This window comes from Mus musculus, chromosome 13 (assembly GCF_000001635.26).
Source record: "Mus musculus strain C57BL/6J chromosome 13, GRCm38.p6 C57BL/6J".
In the NCBI taxonomy this organism is placed as follows: Eukaryota; Metazoa; Chordata; class Mammalia; order Rodentia; family Muridae; genus Mus; species Mus musculus.
Window position 1 is genome coordinate 15408903 of NC_000079.6, and position 6000 is coordinate 15414902.

Genomic DNA, 6000 nt, shown 5'->3' on the forward strand with positions numbered 1-6000 from the left:
GGGACTTTGGACTTTTTAAAGAGAACTTGAATCGTTTGTTTGTTTAAGACAAAATCTCATTATGTAGCTCTGGCTGTCTTAGAACTCATTATGTAGACTAGGCTGGGCTTGAGGTCTTCAACTTTTAAACTATTCAAAATTTTCAAGGACACTGACACTTTTGAAGTTGGACAGTATTTTATAATTTAATATTAATGTAAGATCTTGAGGAGAAGATAATGATATGTTTATGTGTGAAGGTTGGTCCTGATCTTGATATAGTAGGTGACATTGTTAACACTTTAATTCAGGCAAGCAAAGGACTTTGAGAGGAAATTATCTTGATGCTCTGATAAAACACCATAAGAAAAATAATTTGAGGAGGAACAGATTTGTTTCAGCTTAGCGTTCCACATCACAGTCTATCAATGAGGTGTTGTAGTAATTTTCCAACACAAATATGCCCCAGCAATGAAAACACAACACAATTAATATGAATACAAGTTGTGCGCCAAGATTGGGCAAATCTACCACTACACTACCATCTTCCCCATCTATGAGACTCCTTAGAACTTGCAGTATCTCCAGGCCATGTGCTTCTGCTTGCTTTCCTTCCACCTCCTCTTCTGTGTCCCGTCTCCTCTCTCCTACTCCCCCCCCTCTCTCTCCTTTCAGCTCCACCTTCCCAATATCTGCTCAATCACCAGCTCTAGGCTTTATGTTACAAATTAAGGTGGGAAGAAGGTTTATAGGAAATCACCTGAGTGCTGACTGATTTCTGGTTCACAACCACTCACAGGAGAATGGAATTAGCATCAAATTACAAATAGCCCCAGAGCTATCCTCAACAATGAGGAATTCAAACGGTAAAAACATGTAAGCAGGAGCTAACAGAAAGTCCATGCAGAAGTGCTGCTTACTGGCTTTCTTCCACAGGCCAATCATTTTCTTGATTGAAGCTCCCTCTTCCAAAATGGCTCTAACTTGCATCAAGTTGAAATAGGACTAGCTAGCACAGAGATGTAGTGAAGACAGCGTATGACTCAAATTTAACATGCAAATAAGGTAGTCTTTGGAGGGTTTCTTTTGTAAGCATTGGTTTGGAGAAGCAATGCATTTGGATGATCTTAATTGGTTGATTCCTGAGGGTCTTATTGTAGTTGCTATATGCCCAGCCACCCCAAATTTATTATCTTGAAGGAGTAAATAAATGTCAGAAAGAGCTGTTGAGGTCCCACATAAGAGAAAATTAAAATTCAGGAAGAACTTTTTTATCTTCCTGTGAACTGTAACTGAGGTCCTACTTAGCTCCCCAAGCTCTGGGTTTAAGGGAAGGAAGTTGTTACTGCTCCAATTTATAGGATAGGAAAACTACAGAGTTGGCCTCTTCATGACAAGAGCTAAAGACCCCTGATGAGTCTCAGCCCTACCTGACTATACAAAACTCCTCACAAACTCCCAAGGGAGGAAAGAATTGATCCCTTCTTCCTTGCCAATGCTACTCTCAAAGTGCCTAAGAAAAACCAGCTTTTTTTATATCATGCCGCTGCTTTGGTCAGCATCATATAATGTAATAATAATACCCAAGGTAATCAAATCTCTAAAAGACAAAGTCATTCAGGCTCTGGTTCTAGAGCTTTGTTGAGTTTGTTGTTGTTTTGTTTTTTCATTCCAAGGCTGGTTGATGTCATAGTTTACAGCTTTCAGAGAGGCAGCATTCCATGGCAGAAGCTCTGCACAGAGCAAAAGGAATTTAGAGACAGGAAAGAAAGGGATTAGAATCCTGTTGTACCCTTGAAGGACACAGCCCTAATAACCAAAAGACCTCTCACCATATCGTACATCTTAAAATTTTTCCACTACCTCCCAATAATGCCCAGAAGATTGAGTCTTTAACACTCTGGCCTTTGAGATATGTACTATGTCCAAGATTTAGCAACTACCCAAAGGGAAAGTTGAGGCCTCTGGTGTATGACAGCTTCTCTGGTCTGCCTGGGACAGGGTATTTGTTGTTGCTGTTGCTGCTGCTGTTTTAAATCATTCATTTTTAGCTCTTAATCTCCATTCTAAAGTATCTCCTTATCCTGATGGTAGAAAACAAGAACAGTTTTCTTTTACTTTACACTGATCACATTTCTTGAGAAGAATTTAGAGGAATATATGTGACAAATTTAAGAATTAATATGACCCAAGCCTTTTGGTAAGGGTGCAATCAATCACTGACACAAATAGAAGCCAGCTTGTTGTCCCCATTTCCTGTAATTCAGTGAAGCAGTGTAAAGCATGTACTTGTATGTTATTTAAATGAATCATTCTTATGACATGAATTTGAATGTGCTGGCAATCCTTGGCTATTCCTCAGGGTCTGCTAGGGAGAGACACTACTGGCATGACAGCCTTAGGTTGGATTTCAGCTGATATGCCCCCCTGATATGTTTTCCCATTTGTAACTCCTATTGCCATACCTCCACACACACATACACTATGAGCTTACTCTGAAGATAAATAACATGTTGGAGTCATTGGGAATGAGGGGTATAAAGAAACATAAAGGAGATTTAGTGAGCCATCTCCCACACTGCAAACTCCACAAGTTTCAGAACTGAACACCCATTATTTTAAATGCGATTGTCCTGGACAGGGGCCAGAGCACCCAAGACTCTTTCCATAGAGCACCATTAAATGCATGAGAATCAAAAGAAGGTAATTTCCCAGCTATAATCAGACCTTCATTACTAGCCAGCTCTGGAGGGTAATTAGTCTCTTCCTCAGAATTGTTTCCTCTCCTTAAAATCTTTCGCCCCACCTTACATCTTTCTTATGAATTACCCTCCAGGAAGCCCAGGGCCAAGCAGCCCCTCCCCCACTACCCCAGACCTCTGCATTTCCACGGTTCTCTACTGAAGATAACAGCTATGATTTACATCTGTCCTTTTCAAATAGTCCTCCAAGCTCCAACTGTTCACGGATACCATTCTGCTTCTAAGCACTGCATGCTAATGGATGTACCTCTGGAAGCAGTTTTTGGAAATGATTAGAAAGGAAAGAATATGTCATTTGTTGGAGTGTCGATGAAGCAGAAGATACAGAGGCACAGGAGAAAAGCTGCTCAGAGTGGCTCTTTGGATGCCACCACCAAATGGGGTTCACATGTTCCAAAAGCTACATCTCAGGCAAATGAGGAATAAAAAGTGGATTTGACAGTTTTCTGCAGTGTATAAAGCACAAGGAAAATAACTCATACTAATAAAACTCACACCCACACAAGAAGGGTTGTAAAATCAACATTCCTGCCCACTAGTTTTGTTTGGTAAAAGGGAATGTCTGACTAGATCCATGTTTCCATCAGCTGTCAACATACTTTACCTTCTTAAGAAAATCCTCCCGGGAAGACACAGGGTAAAATATCGTCCACGTATGGGACTGGGGCGGAGGCTCAGATGTCCTCCTGGGAAGACAAAGAGTAAAATATCGTCCACGTATGGGACTGGGGTGGAGGCTCAGGTGCTCAGATTTTGGATTAATTCAGTGACTAGGGTTGTTTGTTTGTTTTGCTTTGTTTTGTTGGGTTTGTTTTTTGTTTTTTTGGTTTTGGGTTTTTTTGTTTGTTTGTTTTTTTAAGGCAGGAGAGATGACTCTGCAGTTAAGAGCACTTGAAACTTCTGCAGAGGACCTGGGTTCAGTCCCCAGAACCCACATGTTGGCTCACAATTATCTGTAGCTCAAATTGCAAGGGGGTATAATGCCCTCTTCTGTCTTCTGCAGACTTCAAAATGAGATGGTCCACATGTATACTCTCAGGCACACACACATACACATAAAATAAGTAAATCTATTTTATTTAGCATTGTTAGTGTGGGGCCTCGCAGAAGCAGCTTCACTAACTTTGGGAAACGTTTTTAGGTTCCTGATGCAGCAGTCCAGGCATCTACCCTTTAACAAGCTCTCCAAGTGAGTCTTATGCCTGCCAAAACCTGAGAGCCACTTGGCTTAATGGGCATGGAGCTCGGAAGAAGAGCTACACAGACCATCCATTCATGGAAAAAACAGTAATGCAGCAATCCTCTGCAAGAACACAGACAAAAACAAAGTCCCCTTCCTGAAGCAGCTCCCTTTACTAGGAGAGAAAGTGTGGAGAGATCTTAAATTCAGTGATGGTCCTTGTATGTGCTTATTGTTAGAAACTGGGTGAAAACACAGGGTGCACTTAAAGAAAGTGAAAAAGAAAAATAAAAAATGAAAAGGCTTCCCATGGAGATAAAAAATTGTATATCATCAAATAGACTTTTAATAAAAAGATCTCTATGTCAGTCAGATCCCAACTACTGTAAGATGTACTCACAACTACTCATAGATTGGGACTTCAGTCAGTGTTTAGTTGTCCCTAGTGCTTTTGCGACTGTGGGACCCTATCACATGCATGGTGGGTCAAAACTGCTCACCTCACAACCAAAGTGTGAAAGAGTGAGGAAGAGGCCAAGGTCCCACATTTCTTCTAAGGTCACACTTCCAGAAAGGTTTTTATTACCCGGTCATAGTGCTATTGTCTATTCAAGGCTATTCAAGTTCAAGACTAAGGCCTGAACACATGGACATTTAGAGACATTTATGAACTAGTCTACAGCAGAAGAATATGAGCAGTCAGATAGGCAAGATATGAGGGTATTTAGCAAGGTAAGATTGGTGCTACATTAAGTATCCCACCACAGAGAATGGGTTAAGCCATTCAAATTGAAGGTAGAAAGTATATTTCATTTTGCTCTGTTATGGTTTGAGTTTGAAATGCACCCCAAAGGGCGTCATCAGTTTTGATACTTCATCCCTAAATAATGACACTCGACTGGGAAGTGGTAGAGCATTTGGGACATGCTTTTGGTTTCCGGTGATGTTTGTTCTCTGCTTCCTGGTTGGTCACAATATGAAATGTAGTGACACACTCTCCTGCCTCAGCCATGCCTTCTCTGCTGAGGCAGACTATATTTTCTGAAACCGTCAACAAAAACAAATCTTTGCTCCCTCATGTGGTTTCTGTTAAGTATTTTTCTCATAGCAATGAACATGTAACTAATATACAGTCTCCAAAGAGCGCATTAAGCAGCCTAATGGAAATTTGCACGACTGGACTAAAGTGAGGGCTCCTAACCACTTCTCATGGTGCCCTCTGTAGGGACTCTGGTCAACCTGGGTGCAGGAAGCTATGTGAAATCACCTGTGGTATCAGAAAATAGAATCCTATGGAGGAATCCTCACACTGCCCGATTAAGGCCTGGGGGGGAAAGGTGATTAGAAGGTTGTCTACCAAAATTATCTTCCTGGACCCTCAGCCCAATAATTGGAACAAAGGCACGTATTTGGGGTCTGCCATCCATGAGGTGGGGGAGTTGTGCAGGCTGCAGTGTCCACAGAAGTCATTGCCAATTTCTCCTGAGAAATAAAGGTGGTGATGAGGTGGCAGGTGCCTTACAACTTGGATCCACAAAGAATTGGCAAATCCGTTTTGATTTTCAAACTAAGAATGCTGTATGCATGGAATTACTGAGTATACGACCTCTGAGAATCTTTTTCACTCAGTATAATTCTTTGAAGATTGATATTAATATATTAGTTGTATATGTGCCTACCATCCTAAGTAATGTTCTAACACTGAGTTAAACACCAAGGTTCAGTTTTTCTATTATTGAGTAATATTCCATAGTAGAGATGTACTACAGTATAAAAGTATACATCTTTAAGGATGTCCAGCTGTACATAGTTGAGGTCTTTAACTGTGCTAATATGAACATTCACCTACAAGGTTTGTATATGTTTTCATTTCTCTGGGATCAATGCCAAGAATGTAATTGCTAGGTCATATGGCCATGGTATGGGTAGTTGATAGGAAACTGCCAAGCTGTTTCCATGGTGTCTGCACAATTTTCCTCTACCAACTTCAAGAAAAAAGGTATGGGTTATGTTTTATGGGCTCTTGCTTATGTTAGGATGTCTTTTTATTGCGTCACATATGTGATAAACTGACAGGGA

General features: G+C 40.8%; 1 long non-coding RNA gene across 1 annotated transcript in view; it reads left to right on the plus strand.

Moving 5' to 3' along the window:
* The window catches only part of Gm20043, a 37477-nt gene extending 33279 nt beyond the window's left edge, over positions 1 to 4198 (plus strand). Inside the window, exon 7 of the long non-coding RNA XR_105531.1 lies at positions 2923 to 4198. This is a non-coding gene — a long non-coding RNA (predicted gene, 20043). The remainder of the gene's footprint in view (positions 1 to 2922) is intronic.
* Positions 4199 to 6000: the final 1802 nt, after the last annotated feature.